The sequence below is a fragment of the Colobus angolensis genome, unplaced genomic scaffold, assembly GCF_000951035.1.
Source record: "Colobus angolensis palliatus isolate OR3802 unplaced genomic scaffold, Cang.pa_1.0 Scaffold147, whole genome shotgun sequence".
Taxonomy (NCBI): Eukaryota; Metazoa; Chordata; class Mammalia; order Primates; family Cercopithecidae; genus Colobus; species Colobus angolensis.
This window is the reverse complement of record NW_012114566.1, coordinates 6,555,571-6,555,899: the sequence shown is the minus strand read 5'-3', so window position 1 is coordinate 6,555,899 and position 329 is coordinate 6,555,571.

Sequence of the window (329 nt, the reverse complement as noted above, 5' to 3'; positions counted from 1 at the left end):
GTCTACAGAGACAGGCAGGTTTCCTTGAGCTGCTGTGAGCTCCACCCAGTTGGAGCTTCCCAGCGGCTTTGTTTACCTACTTAAGCCTCAGCAATCGATAACATATTTTTCTAGAAATGTGTTCATTTCAGTGAATCATTCACATGTACTGTTTTTAAGTTTATATAATGTTCTCCTACCATCTCTTTAGTACGTGTTACATCACTAATTAAGCACCCCTTTCATTCCTCACATTGTGTGTTTTACTTTCTCCTTCTCTTCTTATTTTTTGTCAGAGATATATTCTTTATTAGTTTCATCATAGAACCAACTTTTAGCTGTATTGACGC